General features: G+C 38.9%; 1 pseudogene; it reads right to left on the bottom strand.

The window, feature by feature from the left end:
- Positions 1–6,960: 6,960 nt before the first annotated feature.
- Positions 6,961–15,929, bottom strand: LOC122939466 (annotated as a pseudogene).
- Between the last annotated feature and the right edge of the window lie 771 nt (positions 15,930–16,700).

The following is a 16,700-nucleotide window of genomic DNA, read 5'->3' as shown; positions in this document are numbered from 1 at the left end:
TCCTTATTGCTACATAAAGCTAAGATGAAGACAGAAGGAGATGCCGGCTACGCGAACAAGTGGACTAAGGCGAGTTAAATTATTTTTTTATTTTTTTACCCCTCCAGCGCTATTTTACTATGCATTCTGTATTTAGAATGCTACTATTTTCCCTTATAACCATGTTATAAGGGAAAATAATAATGATCGGGTCCCCATCCCGATCACCTCCTAGCAACCGTGCGTGAAAATCGCACCGCATCCGCACTTGCTTACGGATGCTTGCAATTTTCACGCAACCCCATTCATTTCTATAGGGCCTGCGTTACATGAAAAATGCAGAATATAGAGCATGCTGCGATTTTCACGCAACGCATAAGTGATGCGTGAAAATCACCGCTCATGTGAACAGCCCCATAGAAATGAATGGGTCGGTATTCAGTGCCGGTGCAATGCGTTCAACTCACGCATCGCATCCACGCGAAATACTCGCCCGTGTGAAAGGGGCCTAAGGGTTACATACCATCATAAATCAATATAATGCTATGCGATCCCAGCAGTGCTGCAAGTTCAGGAGGGGAGCTGCGCTGAGAGTCCAGAGCGTGACACTCGCTTGTCTGAAAGCGGCCTTAAAGGGAACCTGTCATCTCTACTATGCTACCCTCACTGAGCATTTCTAAATGTTCACTGTGTTACCCTAAACATATAAATTACACTTTTAATTTCATTTGCAGACAAATTCAATAAGCATTATGCATTTTTGTACTTCCCGCCTTTTATGCAAATTAACATAAAAGAGTCATATCTTACTTGTGTGACCAGAGAAGAGTCATATTTTCAAGCTCTGACTCATTTCAGGGTAATTTGCATATGTATCAAATCAGGTTTTTTTACACAATAAAAGCACACAGAGCTATGGGGACTGGGTATTGCGGATGTGCTAGCGGCCATCTAGCAACCCATGTCCTCATCTCTACCCAAAATCCCAGTGACAGGTTCCCTTTAAGGGTTTGTTCCCATATTGTAGTAAAGTTGCTTAACGGTCACGCACACACACACACAGGGGGAAGATAGTGACCACTGCGCTCCACCCTCACCCCTGGCCCTGCCTACTTGCCTCACGATTCCTGATGACAGGGGACAACTGGACGGCAGTCCCTAACTTAGAATACGTGCGGGAAGGACAGACAAGACAAATAACAGACAGTGAACGGACCGGGTCAAAACCAAGAGGACAACGCAGTACAGAGGGATAAGCAAAGAAAGGTCAGGAGAAGCCAGGGTCATAAATACCAGGAGAATCGAGAAGTACCAAAGGAGTCCGCAAAGAATAGTCAGGTGGAAGCCGAGGTCAATATACCAGGAAGGATGCGCAGTACAGGAGGAGCAGGCAAAGGATCGTCAGGGAACAGGATCAGGTAAGTACACAGGTATCCAACAACTGCCAGGAACCTAAATTAACAGGAAACCTGTGGCCAGCAGGCTGCCTGTATTTATAGTGGGGAGTGAGGATCATGTCACGTGGCCAGTAGTGTTGAGCGCGAATATTCGAAAAGCGAATTTTTTTCGCGAATATCGCAACTTCGCGATTTCGCGAATATTTCGAATATAGTGCTATATATTCGTAAAAACGAATATTCGTTTTTTTTTTTTTTTTTCCACAAAATTACAGTACACATATAATTGATTGTTTCCCAAAGGTCCAACAGCTCAGATCTTACTCACATTGCCTAGAAAGTGATTGAGGCGCGAATCTTCGTAAGGCGATTTTATTAGCGCACATGCGAATATCGGCACGTCCCAGAACAGAGGCAAAGTGCTTTGCATTCATACATTAGTGAATTGGTTGCGAATCTTCGTAAGGCGATTTTATTAGCGCACATGCGAATATCTACACTTGTCCCAGAACAGAGGCAAAGGGCTTTGCATTCTTACATTAGTGATTGAATTGAGCTGCGAATCTTCGTGAGGCGATTTTATTAACGCACATGCGAATATCTACACTTGTCCCCAGAACAGAGAGGCAAAGGCCTGTGCATTCATATAGTATAGCACCATATTCGCGAATACGTAGAACTTCGTAAAATTCGATTTACGAATATTCGTATTTTTTATTTTACTTTCCACCTTACAGATGACATTGATCTGTACTCTGTCAACTACTGTCATCACCCCCCACTGTTTCTCGATTGATTCCCAAAAGTCCAAAAGCTCAGATCTTACTCACATTGCCTAGAAAGTGATTGAGGCGCGAATATTCGTAAGGCGATTTTATTAGCGCACAGGCGAATATCGGCACTTGTCCCAGAACAGAGGCAAAGGGCTTTGCATTCATACATTAGTGATTGAATTGAGCTGCGAATCTTCGTGAGGCGATTTTATTAACGCACATGCGAATATCTACACTTGTCCCCAGAACAGAGAGGCAAAGGCCTGTGCATTCATATAGTATAGCACCATATTCGCGAATACGTAGAACTTCGTAAAATTCGATTTACGAATATTCGTATTTTTTATTTTACTTTCCACCTTACAGATGACATTGATCTGTACTCTGTCAACTACTGTCATCACCCCCCACTGTATCTAGATTGATTCACAAAAGTCCAAAAGCTCAGATCTTACTCACATTGCCTAGAAAGTGATTGAGGCGCGAATCTTTGTAAGGCGATTTTATTAGCGCACAGGCGAATATCGGCACTTGTCCCAGAACAGAGGCACAGGGCTTTGCATTACATTAGAGATTGAATTGAGCTGCGAATCTTCGTGAGGCGATTTTATTAACGCACATGCGAATATCTACACTTGTCCCCAGAACAGAGAGGCAAAGGCCTGTGCATTCATATAGTATAGCACCATATTCGCGAATACGTAGAACTTCGTAAAATTCGATTTACGAATATTCATATTTTTTATTTTAGTTTCCACCTTACAGATTACATTGATCTGTACTCTGTCAACTACTGTCATCACCCCCCACTGTATCTCGATTGATTCCCAAAAGTCCAAAAGCTCAGATCTTACTCACATTGCCTAGAAAGTGATTGAGGCGCGAATCTTTGTAAGGCGATTTTATTAGCGCACAGGCGAATATCGGCACTTGTCCCAGAACAGAGGCAAAGGGCTTTGCATTCATACATTAGTGATTGAATTGAGTTGCGAATCTTCGTAAGGCGATTTTATTAGCGCACATGCGAATATCTACACTTGTCCCCAGAACAGAGAGGCAAAGGCCTGTGCATTCATATAGTATAGCACCATATTCGCGAATACGTAGAACTTCGTAAAATTCGATTTACGAATATTCGTATTTTTTATTTTACTTTCCACCTTACAGATGACATTGATCTGTACTCTGTCAACTACTGTCATCACCCCCCACTGTATCTAGATTGATTCACAAAAGTCCAAAAGCTCAGATCTTACTCACATTGCCTAGAAAGTGATTGAGGCGCGAATCTTTGTAAGGCGATTTTATTAGCGCACAGGCGAATATCGGCACTTGTCCCAGAACAGAGGCACAGGGCTTTGCATAACATTAGAGATTGAATTGAGCTGCGAATCTTCGTGAGGCGATTTTATTAACGCAAATGCGAATATCTACACTTGTCCCCAGAACAGAGGCAAAGGCCTGTGCATTCATATAGTATAGCACCATATTCGCGAATACGTAGAACTTCGTAAAATTCGATTTACGAATATTCGTATTTTTTATTTTACTTTCCACCTTACAGATGACATTGATCTGTACTCTGTCAACTACTGTCATCACCCCCCACTGTATCTCGATTGATTCCCAAAAGTCCAAAAGCTCAGATCTTACTCACAGTGCCTAGAAAGTGATTGAGTTGCGAATCTTCGTAAGGCGATTTTATTAGCGCACATGCGAATATCGGCACTTTTCCCAGAACAGAGGCAAAGGGCTTTGCATTCTTACATTAGTGATTGAATTGAGCTGCGAATCTTCGTGATGCGAATATCGGCACTTTGTGAGGACACTAATCCCTCCCTCATTTTAGATTGTGGGCCAATGAGAAGGAGTCCAACAGGTTAGCAACATCCCTAGCAACCAATCAGAAAGTTGCCCACCCCATTACTATATAAGATTTTGTCACGGCAGCCATTTTGTGCAGTTTCATGTGGTGGTGATTGAGAGAGGATCTTGGAACTGTGCAGTGCTTTGCTTTTTTAAAAGCAAATTGTAAAACGATTTAATCTCATAGTTTTAGATAGGGTAGGTTAGTGTAGCTGATAGGATAAAGATTAGGGTACAGAGTTAGGAGAAATATAATCATTTATTTAGGTTAGTGAATAGATTAGCTGATAGTTTCTAGTGCAGGGTACAGTGTAGGGCCTAGTTAGGAGAAATATAATTATTTAGGTTAGTGAATAGATTAGCTGATAGTTTCTAGAGCAGGGTGCAGTGTAGGGCATAGTTAGGAGAAATATAATTATTTAGGTTAGTGAATAGATTAGTTTTAGTGTTTTTCTTTTTCTGGTTATTCCGTGTTTTTTGTCCGCGTCAGTGTCTACGTCCTTTGTTAGATAAAAAAAAAAAAGACAAAAAAAAGTTTATTAGTTTTAGTGTTTTTCTTTTTCTGGTTATTCCGTGTTTTTTGTCCGCGTCAGTGTCTACGTCCTTTGTTAGATAAAAAAAAAAACAGACTCAGTGGACAGACTTACATTCATTAAAATGAACGAGTCCTGGATCGGCAGTGACTTCTTGGCCCCCGCTGTCGGTTCAGGCCGTTGAAGGGTCCCTTGTCCATCCCTCTCCTTGTCTCTCCCTCCAAAACTACGTTGTTTTTTATTTTATTTTTAAATATTTATTTATATATTATACATTTTTATTTATGAAGCAAAATCTTAATATAATCAAAATAATCATTCTAGAATGCCAAATTTTTTAATTATCATGCATGTCATCAAATTTCCTCAGCACACTGAATACCTGCTGCTGTCAGAGTTGCATTTTTTTTAAGTTATGGGCTTACCATGGCCTGTTGGTTTGCCATTCGGCATTACACATTGCTGCTGCCAACTTTGAACGTGCTGCTGACTGACATGTCATATTTAATTTATGGGCTTCCCATGGCCTGTTGGTTTCCCATTCAGCAGTACTCATTGCTGCTGCCAACTTTGAACGTGCTGCTGACTATCCTGATATGTTATTCGGAGCTATGTTTAGGCCTTTTACTAGACATTTTCCATCTTCCATCCTGTTGATGCTGCTATTGAATTTACTGATCAGGCTGATTTTTGTTTAGTCCTTACACTACATCATTATATTTAAATGTTGATTATGCATTTCCTACTGAGTTGTGCCAAGTTATGTGTAGACCTTATGCTCAACCATTTCAAAATGCCATCTAGTTGATGCTGCATCTGTCTGTCCTGAACATGTATTTGTAATTACTCTTTATTCTCCAATTTTAAGATTAAATTATGATGCTGCCTATCCTGCAGGGTTAGGCGAACTTGGTGTAGACCTTTTACTATGGTGTTTACATTTACCTGCTTTTGTCTGCCCTGTTCCTGCAGAGTTTAGTTTAGCTATGTGTGGCCTTTAGACAACAGATTTTTCTGTTTTAATGGTAGTTTCAGTAGTTATCCTTAATTGTTTGGCCCTTTGATTTGTATGCCTTCTACTGTTGCGTTACTATTTTACTGCTACTGTCTGGCCTAATGCTGCCAAGTAATGTGTCTGAAATATACTAAATTATTAAAATCTAACTGTGGGATTTTTTTTTCAAGATCATGCAAAGGAGAACCAGCATGGACCACTTATTAGCCCTTGTAATATGACAAGTATTGAGTATTATTATTTTCATAAAATGGTGTTCATGTTTAATATTTGCGAATGTGCACTATTCATCGTATATTGTCAAGAATTTGATTGGAATATAGATAGAATAAAAATGTTTTCGTTTAATACATTCATGTGGTTTTACGCTTCATTCACCAAAATAATTTATTTTGTTTTATTTTATTTTAAAAATTTTAATTTTGCTTTAATTGGGTTGTTGGCGTCCATGTTGTGGTTCTTACTTTAGCAAGGTGGGGACCGCATGTGGGCTTCCATTTTCAAAAGGTTTTGTGCACTTAACATTGTACAAGACTGATTGATAAACCTAATAAAAGTTTTTTGTTTTATTTATTATTTTAATGCGGACTTAGGTTCTAACATGGTGTTGTCGGTTGTCCTGGAAAGGATGCCTGGCTTCCGTGTTGACCTCTCTACATGGTTGGGTGTTACTGGCGTTATACTCATCCGTGTGGTAATCCGGTTTTGGTAATGGAGCGTTATTGCCACATGTATATATAGATATATACATTTAAATGTAATCTTACTTCTTGACAATTATATAATGATTATTTTCACATGCTAGTGTAATATAATAGACTTTAATCTTTCAAAATTACCTGCTGACAGAATAATAATCTTGAAGCCATGTCACCATTTTGTGAGTGATTCTACTCATTGCATCACATGTTGATGTCTTTTTTGAGGAAGCTATGCTCCAACATGTCCAGTTTAACAAACGGACACTATATCAGAATCATGCTAGTTATTTCTTTGCTGACTCATCAATTGTTTTTTTTTGGGTTTTTTTCAGACACATTTGATGTTTCAAAATTTTTAGAATAATGGAACTAATATAACTGAAGAAAACTTTAATATGCAATATTGTATTATTGAGGTTGAAATTTGGATCACAGTATGGATAATTTGATACTTTTTTTATATAAAGATACTTTTTCAAAAGTATAAATTTATTTTTTGTTAAAATTTGGTTGATACTCTATATATATTTATTATACATTTTGAATGTAGATTTGTATTTTGTAATCTAAAGTTTTGTTCAATAATACATTTGAAAGGTAATAGTGTGTTCACACAAAGGTTAATTAATGTGCGTTAAACAATAATTTTCTATTATAAATTACGGTCTTTTTTTTTCAAAGTAAAGAAAACTTTAATTTAGTGCTCTAAAGTTTTCAGAGCAGCCATTTACAATGAACCAAAATAAGTAAATTTCCTAACGGCAAATTACTACCTTAAATACTGGAGTGCGATAAACAAAATTCTCATTTTTACAAACATACAACATATTGTTTCATGTAAAACTGAATCTGTAAGAATGTCTCATCTGCTTAACCACGTCCGACTAGCCCCAATCTTCGTCCTCCTCCGCTGCCGCCCGCGCTGCAGGTTGTGAAATGCCAGCATTGCTGTAACCGTTGTCCTCCTGGAAGTCACCTCTCTTCCTGCTATCCACTGAAGCAAATTTGCTTGGCTGTGAACTAAATGTTGGCATGCCATGGGCACTGAACGCCATCTCTTCAAGCCAAGCAGGTACTGTCACGAACTATGGATTCGATTGCTCCGGATCCCTGAGCTGTGACCTAGTGGTCTGTGACAGAGTCTGCGCACACACAGAGACCTCACGTGACCGGGGTGTATCTTAAAAGGACAGGATGAGCTGGGCCTGGTATAGCCTTTATGACCTTTTATAGCCGGCATCACAGAGTAGTGGTAATAAAAGTGTCCATCTATATCATAGGTGACCCCGGCTTCAGGAAGATGAGAGTTCACAGTTTTTTTACATATGCCAGAAGCATATAAGATGGCTACCCAGAGGAATTATGTATGCCGGCACAAGGTACCTCCTGGTGAGCATCGGTTAAAACTTTCACTAGTCCACGGACAATTTTTTGCTCGTCATCACCAATCTTATTAAAAAAAGAAATGGCTTTTCCAGTGTTGCCGCAGCGTCCGGTTCGGCCGATCCTGTGAACATATTCGTCAACATCGCCAGGGATGTCAAAATTTATCACATGAAGGACGTTCTCGATATCTAATCCTCTGGCAGCAACAGACGTGGCAACAATCACAGGACACTGTCCAGAGCGGAAGTCGCCCAGAGCATTCTCCCGCTCTCTTTGCTCTCTGTCCCCGTGAATGCTTGTGCAGGGGATTTTTTTCTTGACAAAGAAATGTTGCAATTAAATCCGCCATCTTTTTGTTTTTCACAAAAACCATCGTGCGCTCATGGCCTATGAGTTGTAAAAGTTCCAGCAGTTTAGCCTGTGACGAACTGCGACCGCCGCGGCCACAATGAGTCACGAAACCGTAACAGATTCTAGGTCTTGGTTATACGCAGAGGGTAAATTCACAATGCACTCAGAGACAGGTTGTACCTTTCCTCAGAATCAATGTACACTGTCCTTTCTAGAACTCCTGTCTGGCTTTCTATCCCAAGGCCCGGATGCCTAAAGGGTGGCTTAAATCCTTGGTAAAATATATCTTCCTCAGGTATTAGATGCTTGCTTTATTTTCTAATGCATCTGCCCATCAGGGTTACTTATCTTTCCATGGGATTTCCTTACTTGTCTGTTGAAGGACTGTGGGTTTCTCCCAGGAGGTTCTGTCCTGCTACTGGGGTGTCTTCAGAGCATTCCTTGACTTGACAACAATTTTCTTACATCTTCCATAAAACCCATGTCCAGCATACAATCAGCTTCATACAGAACAAGGTATTTCACTTGGCTCAACCCAATCTTCTCCTTGTTAATAACGTCCAGTAACCTCCCAGGTGTCGCACAAAGGATGTTGCAGCCTTGAAATATCTGGCACAGTGAATTAGACGTTTGTGTTCCTCCATAGATTACAACTGGACGAACGACAGTTCCGTATGCAAATTTCCAAGCATCTAGGTAAATCTGATTGATCAGCTCTCTGGTAGGAGCAACAATTATGGCTTCTGGTTCCTGAAGATCTTTAAACTGACTCTGTCAATCGGAGACAGCATAAATATTCCGACAGTCTATGCCTTCTTATAATAATACCCCTCAATTATATTTAAAATCAATTTAGTACTTGATTTCTCTCAGTCGACAAATGTTTGTTTAAACCCAAATCTGGTTTATCTTTTATCTATATAAAGATATATATATATTATCAACCATACTGGTCTAGAACTGAATTCAGTTCCTTGGAGATAATACCGTGCTTTCACTAGTATATTTTCAATATCCCTGTATTGGATTAATTTTCAGGATGATGCTGCAGGTACACCCCCATCTTATTCCAAAACAGATACTATACACAAAGTATGGTTAATTGAATATATATATATATATATATATATATATATATATATATATATATAGAGAGAGAGAGAGAGAGAGAGAGATAGATAGATATGTATTATATTAAATTAATTATCCTATAAAATATAGGTAAGGTTATACTATACCAAAATGTCAGCTACCAAAAATCAGTTTCAATGGTTCTAAGATGGCTGCCTCCAATGACTGAAAAGGTGGTCAGGGCTGGATCTGGTCTTTTGATGATGTTCAGAGAGAGAGAGCTAGAGAGCTCTAGAGATCGATCCCTTCTGTCAGCCCATACCATCTTTTTATCCTATCTTAGAAAGGGCTTGGCCAAGTTTTATCATTAACTAGTGACCTCACTTTATAATCAATATAACCTCCCTCTAGTATTTTACCCTAACACTAGATGGCACTAGTATTCCATACAAAAATCGAATCACTCACTTCTTTCTCTTATCTAATATACTAGCAATAAATGTTATCTAAGGTTTCAGACAAAACCTTGAGAAGATCTTGAATAGACAATGGCTTTTTTACTTCGTCAACCACCTGGTTTATCCTTGTACAATGTTATATTGGCCTTTTCAATAAAATATAATAATAATGAACTGTTATAATTTTTTGATCTAGATAGTTTATTTTATTAGGACAACATTGTATATGTAAGCGATGAATACACATGCTGTACTTGGGGGTTCAATCTGTTTTTTTATACTTTTATAATCGGTCTTCCACATCCCCATCTGTTAAAAAATTTTGTCTGCTGAAATAAAATAACTTGACACTCTCTAGTACTGCTTAGTTATGCCAAACTTTGTGTAGTAATTAGAATACTACTTTAACTTACCTACTGCATGCTGATCTTGGCCTGATACTTCAGAATTCTCTGTAGTCATTATACTCCACCGTTAGCATTGACTTCTTATTGTCCTGATTATTGAGAGATATGTGTAGGCCGTATAATCCACTGTTAATATATAGCTACTGTGGATTCTGCTGCGGTCTGTTCTGATCATGGCGAGTTAGCATTCAGCCTTTTGAGAATACACATTACCCGCTGCAGCATGTCCTGCTGAGTTAGGATGAGATTATACTCGACCGTTAATATCTACCAGCTGCAGATGCTGTCTGTCATGATCATACAGAGTTATGTCAAGCTAGTTGTTTGTCCTTTGTAGCTATGTGAAGTTCTTATACAACACCATCAGCTGTCCTGATAAAGTTGATTTTTTCAATTTACAAATCAACCTACAATGTTAACTTTACCAACGGCTGCTGTCCAGATGAAGCTGACTTGTATGCCTCAGAATATAACATTAGCTATAACTGCTGCTGCTGTCCTGATCAAGTTGATTTGTTATGTATATACCTTATAATAAAACACTATAAATACCTGCTGCTCCTGCTGCTGTACATTTAAAGGTGACTTGTAGCCCTCAGAATACTATAGCTCTACCTGCTGCTGTCTTGATCAAGTTGATTTGTTATGTATATGCCTCATAATACAACACTACCTGCTGCTGCTGTCATGAAAAAACGTATTTATGTGTAGGCCTTATACTACACTATTAAGATGTACTTACTGCTGTTGTCTGTCCGAACCCTGCTGACTTTCAACGTGGACTAAAGGCTCCTTTACTGATAAGTCTGCAGTTAAAATTATACAAAAACATAACCTTATAGAAAAAAAAAAGTATGGAATCAATATAACTTAAGAAAACTTTTTTAATAACAAAAAAATTAGAATAAAATTAAGGGAACTTTTGCAGTTCTTCCTGCAGGCTTGCGAGCTCCTTTAGGTCCTCCCCATATTGGCATTCAAATTCCTGCAGCATTCTTTGGGATTTTTGAATGAGGGCTCTTAATTGCCTGATTTTCCCATGCCTCTTTTGCATTAGAGCAATTTTAGCTGAAATTTTCTTTATTACTGTTATGAAAACACAAGAGATAAATATATCAATTAACAATAAGTCATTTATTGAATTTTGTGTGGTATGTAGTTAAGTGCAGAGAATTTGAGTGTCATTTTTAAAGTATACCATAATAAATGTAGTTCTATATTAGATTATTTAGTGACATTTTAGTAGTTTTAAAGATAATTTGTTGTGTTATATAATGTTAGTTTATGTAGATTAAAGAGTTATTGTGCATGTCTGTTGTTTGATATTACTGTGGTTTTTGTTGTCCCATTATTATTGTTAATTTTATGATCTTCATCACCTGCTATATAATTGTAGGGTGCAGTGTTTCATGACTTTCAAAATTGCTCCGTACTATTTTTGTGCCAAATATAAAATATTTGCCCTGGGGACAAAATTGCTCATTAACCGTGGTCTAATAGCCGATCTACTAGTCCAGAGCAGCTAGCCAATTATATAAAATAAGGCCTTTTCAGGTATTTGTCAAACACCTGCTGTCTAGATCTCTCCTATTGGACGTATTTCAAAGACATAAGCATTGCTGCTACGTAGCTGAAGGGGGGGGGGGTAAGTAGGTGTCATGTGGAGGTGACAAATGCTAAAAAAGACTGTACGACAGCACCTGTCGCCTTAGAGGTGAAGCAGGGGACACCAGTGTTTTGTTCCCCTGCAAGCGCTGATATTGGCTGTTACAACTCTACAGCCAATTAAATAAATTCACATATGTGGTGGTGTTCAGGTGAATTATATGCTAAAAGTGGAACTGCACTGGGGTGCATTTAGTCCTGTAACCACTTATTTAATAAAAAAAAAATGTGTGTAAATTCATTATTTTTTTTTTTTGTCAATTTGAACGGTTTTTTCTAGAAGACAATCGTTGGCTCATTATGTAAAATTGCGGATTGATCTAATTGCTTAGCATATTCATTGAGGGGTGTAGTTTGCCTAATTAAATAACTTTTTTTTGTTTTCAACTCTAGGGTCACATAAGGGCGTCTTCTCTTAACATGCGACATAGCTTCCAATTACCATTAATTTAAATCCTTTAGCCTAAAGCCATATTGTGCTACTTGCAGTCTGAAGCCTGCTGTGCGACCAAAGTTAAGGGTTTTGTGCACAACTGTTTGTAAATATACATATTGTTTGTAATACGTTTAAGATTTTTTTATGATTTAAACACTACAATGTTTTCAAATAAAATAGTTCGTAATTTATAATTTGTTCAAATTATTTTAATTTTTTTTACATTTTAATAGATTACCGTTGGACAATTAAATCGTTAACAGACTTTATAGGATAAATTTGGATTAAATAGAGGGTGTGTGGTTTCTGAAATGGGGTTATTTATTTGTCGCTGACACTATGTAGGCCTCAAAAAGTGACTGCATAACCAAACTGTTATTGTTAATTATATTTCTGTTAATAAATTATATAAACATGATATAGGCATATGGCGATTGTAAACTTATACATTTATTTAATCTCTATTAATCTATATTGTAGTATCATTTGAAATTTTAATTTTGATTATATCATTTTATTTCTAATATTTTTTTAGATTAGTTACTTCGTTAACAAAGATGCCATTAAAATTTTGACTATGTTTTACCACTGTCATGAAGTACAATGTGTAACGATAAGATAGAACTATGCCCGTGAACAGTAAACTCGTTTTAAAGTTATTAGCACAAACATAGATACCGTTTAACATTTAAGAAAAATGTTTAATTAGCGTTAAAGTAGAAATGGGCATTGGGTATTGAGGGTTAATGTTTCTAAATATGTGATGTATACATAATTACAATGATGTGTGCACATATTTACCCTCCTGGTGCGGGGTGGTAACCAGCGCCTGATCCTCTTCCTCAGGAGCTGGGGTGGTGGTATCCTCCTCAGCAGGAGCTGGGCCAGACGTTTTTGGCCCTTGAGAGGGTCCGGGCTCGTCAGACACCTCCACAACAATCCCCACATCAGGTGGGTTGGTGGCACCTCGAGGACTGTGGGAGGGGCCCGCCTGCTCATCCTCCTCTGTGGAGACCTCCACTACATCCAAATCCGCCGTGGTTAGACGGCGGCGGACCGTTGGCGCTGGAAGCCCTGAAATCACACAACATTTGGATTTAGGCTCAATTTAAACGTCCGGAATGTCTTTTTCATATCCACCCACACAAAAAAAAAAAAAAAAAAAAAAAGGACACCGGCAATGTGCGTGACGCATTTAAGACCGCACGTCAATGTTAATAATATAATATGACTATTCTTGGCCTCAATTGAGGACAATAATACAAGGATTATTAATAAATATCATCAGAAATACAGCAAAAAGTATTTGTTAGAAGGTGTAAATATTATATTTAATGTTCATGTTATAAGATCGGATTGTATTGCGATTGTATGTGGGGTCTGATCAATCGGATATTGGCCAGCTGAGCTGATATGTACCTGTCTAGGGTACTTATTACAACAATGATGAATATCTAATCAGACATCATAAAAGACGAAGTTATATTTAGTGCAAAAAGAACTGAAATGTGGACCCAGAAGTGCGGGTCCGCTTTTCTGGAGACGGGACGCACATCGTGCGGCCCCCTTAGAGATGAATGGGTCCTCAAGTCAGTTCAGAAAAATAAATTATGAAATTGAGCACTTGTGAATCGGGTCTTGGCTGTCATTCACGTAGCGGATGTCACGCACGGCATCTGCTCGTGTGAAACAGCCCTAATACAGATTGATGATTGCTGTTTATCTAGATATACACACACACACACATACACTACGTGCAGAATTATTAGGCAAATGAGTATTTTGACCACATCATCCTCTTTATGCATGTTGTCTTACTCCAAGCTGTATAGGCTCGAAAGCCTACTACCAATTAAGCATATTAGGTGATGTGCATCTCTGTAATGAGAAGGGGTGTGGTCTAATGACATCAACACCCTATATCAGGTGTGCATAATTATTAGGCAACTTCCTTTCCTTTGGCAAAATGGGTCAAAAGAAGGACTTGACAGGCTCAGAAAAGTCAAAAATAGTGAGATATCTTGCAGAGGGATGCAGCACTCTTAAAATTGCAAAGCTTCTGAAGCGTGATCATCGAACAATCTAGCGTTTCATTCAAAATAGTCAACAGGGTCGCAAGAAGCGTGTGGAAAAACCAAGGCGCAAAATAACTGCCCATGAACTGAGAAAAGTCAAGCGTGCAGCTGCCAAGATGCCACTTGCCACCAGTTTGGCCATATTTCAGAGCTGCAACATCACTGGAGTGCCCAAAAGCACAAGGTGTGCAATACTCAGAGACATGGCCAAGGTAAGAAAGACTGAAAGACCAACGCCACTGAACAAGACACACAAGCTGAAACGTCAAGACTGGGCCAAGAAATATCTCAAGACTGATTTTTCTAAGGTTTTATGGACTGATGAAATGAGAGTGAGTCTTGATGGGCCAGATGGATGGGCCCGTGGCTGGATTGGTAAAGGGCAGAGAGCTCCAGTCCGACTCAGACGCCAGCAAGGTGGAGGTGGAGTACTGGTTTGGGCTGGTATCATCAAAGATGAGCTTGTGGGGCCTTTTCGGGTTGAGGATGGAGTCAAGCTCAACTCCCAGTCCTACTGCCAGTTTCTGGAAGACACCTTCTTCAAGCAGTGGTACAGGAAGAAGTCTGCATCCTTCAAGAAAAACATGATTTTCATGCAGGACAATGCTCCATCACACGCGTCCAAGTACTCCACAGCGTGGCTGGCAAGAAAGGGTATAAAAGAAGAAAATCTAATGACATGGCCTCCTTGTTCACCTGATCTGAACCCCATTGAGAACCTGTGGTCCATCATCAAATGTGAGATTTACAAGGAGGGAAAACAGTCCACCTCTCTGAACAGTGTCTGGGAGGCTGTGGTTGCTGCTGCACGCAATGTGGATGGTGAACAGATCAAAACACTGACAGAATCCATGGATGGCGGCTTCTGAGTGTCCTTGCAAAGAAAGGTGGCTATATTGGTCACTGATTTGTTTTTGTTTTGTTTTTGAATGTCAGAAATGTATATTTGTGAATGTTGAGATGTTATATTGGTTTCACTGGTAAAAATAAATAATTGAAATGGGTATATATTTGTTTTTTGTTAAGTTGCCTAATAATTATGCACAGTAATAGTCACCTGCACACACAGATATCCCCCTAAAATAGCTAAAACTAAAAACAAACTAAAAACTACTTCCAAAAATATTCAGCTTTGATATTAATGAGTTTTTGGGGTTCATTGAGAACATGGTTGTTGTTCAATAATAAAATTAATCCTCAAAAATACAACTTGCCTAATAATTCTGCACTCCCTGTATATTTATTATTGTGTGTGTGTGTGTGTGTGTGTGTGTGTGTGTGTGCAAAGTACAAAATCAGCCGGTTACATCATACATCACTACCGCACTGTGTGGATAAATATATATATATATATATATATATATATATATATATATATATATATATTATTATATATATACACACACACACACACACACACAGCGAGATAGAGATATATGAGGTAAAGGGATGATTTGCTATGTTTCACAACAGGTAAAAATAAGTAATAATTTGTAACGGGTGATAAAAAAAAAAAAAAAAAAAGTACCAGGGCAGACTCTCTGACTGTGCTCTTTGACCCAGTCCGGGTGCCTCCTTTTCAGGTCAGACCATTTTTTTACTATTTGCATTTCGTCGTGGGTCCGCCCAAATTTTTTTTGTAAGGCCTTGACGACCCCCACGACAATCGCCCTCTTCTCGGCCTGCTTCCGGGTCCGGTCATAACCCTTCTTCAACATGCGCTGCAGGATAAAGATGCAAACATGTATTACAAAATTTAGGAAATACAAGGATTATTAATAGATATCATCCAAAACACAGCAAAAAGTATTTGTTAGAAGGTGGAAATATTATATTTAATGTTCACGTTATAAGATCGGATTGTATTGCGATTAAATGTGGGTGGGGTATGAGCAATGTGACATTGGCCAGCTGAGCTGATATGTACCTGTCTAGTGAAGCGACGGTACGATATGGGGTGCACCCTGGGTAACGCTAAATGAACCAGCAAATAATGGCAGGAAGAAATTTGTAATTTTTCTCCAGACCAATAAGACATGAGGCCAGATTTATCATTAGCTCAAGTCAGAATAATGGAGTGAAAAAGTCGCAAGAAAATGAGCAAACGCTAAAACTGCGCACAAATTTGCGAGTTTCTCCTGCTCTGCACTATGCTCGCCAGTTTTATGAAAGTGGACGTGTTTTCTTATGTAGATGAATCTCTAGACACATTTACTATTGGAACAATTTAAAAAGTTGCAAAAAATAAAAAAAATGCGCTAGTTCACTCCAGTGAGGACCATGCTTATCTTAGGGCTCTTTCACATCTGCGTTATTGTCTTCCGGCATAGAGTTCCGTCGTCGGGGCTCTATGCCGGAAGAATACTGATCAGGATTTTCCTAATGCATTCTGAATGGACAGTCCGTCCTTCAGGATGCATCAGGATGTCTTCAGTTCCGGAACGGAACGTTTTTTGGCCGGAGAAAATACTGCAGCATGCTGCGCTTTTTGCTCTGGCCAAAAATCCTGAAGACTTGCCGCAAGGCCGGATCCGGAATTAATGCCCATTGAAAGGCATTGATCCGGATCCGGCCTTAAGCTAAACGT

The sequence above is a fragment of the Bufo gargarizans genome, chromosome 5, assembly GCF_014858855.1.
Source record: "Bufo gargarizans isolate SCDJY-AF-19 chromosome 5, ASM1485885v1, whole genome shotgun sequence".
Classification (NCBI taxonomy): Eukaryota; Metazoa; Chordata; class Amphibia; order Anura; family Bufonidae; genus Bufo; species Bufo gargarizans.
The sequence above is the reverse complement of the archived record's forward strand: the minus strand, read 5'-3'. Positions and strand labels throughout refer to the sequence as shown.